This window comes from Leptonychotes weddellii, chromosome 15 (assembly GCF_054177405.1).
Source record: "Leptonychotes weddellii isolate Sample4059 chromosome 15, ASM5417740v2, whole genome shotgun sequence".
Lineage (NCBI taxonomy): Eukaryota > Metazoa > Chordata > Mammalia > Carnivora > Phocidae > Leptonychotes > Leptonychotes weddellii.
The window spans coordinates 7,463,962-7,464,573 of NC_138383.1; positions in this window are offsets into that span (position 1 = coordinate 7,463,962).

Consider the following 612-nt stretch of genomic DNA (forward strand, 5'->3'; position numbering starts at 1 on the left):
GTAGTTGGCAGGACAGATCACCCTGAGATTTCTACATGTTCCCAAAGAAGCAGCCAGATCCATTTGAACAGGAACAACAATCTAAGTATAATTAAAAATACAACTTCTGGGAACTGGGCGGGGGGAGGGGTGGATATCTGAGGATGCAGTGTGGGAGGACTTACCACATTTCAGGTGAATTTAATGAAAAGAAGCTCACAGTTAGATGTACGTGGAAAATTTTCTGTATTACAAAAATAAATAAAATGTCACAAACCCATCCAGATAGAAAAAGGAGGTTACTTATAAAGGAATTAAATTCAGATTGATCAGAAACTAGCTCAAGGGAAAAGGGACATTCATTGAAAGGACACAGGAAATTCGGAGCAAGAAAACCCACAGCCTCATAAACAACTTAAATTGGGCCTAGGAAATCTCCTCCTTCTCTTTCCTCCTCCTTCCTCCTCCTTCCTTCTCCTTCTTCCTCCTCCTCCTTCTCCTCCTTCCTTCTCCTCCTTCCTCCTCCTTCCTCCTCCTCCTTCTCCTCCTTCCTTCTCCTCCTTCTTCCTCCTTCCTCCCTCCTCCTTCCTCCTTCTTCCTCCTCCTCCTTCCTCCTTCCTTCTCCTCCTTCTC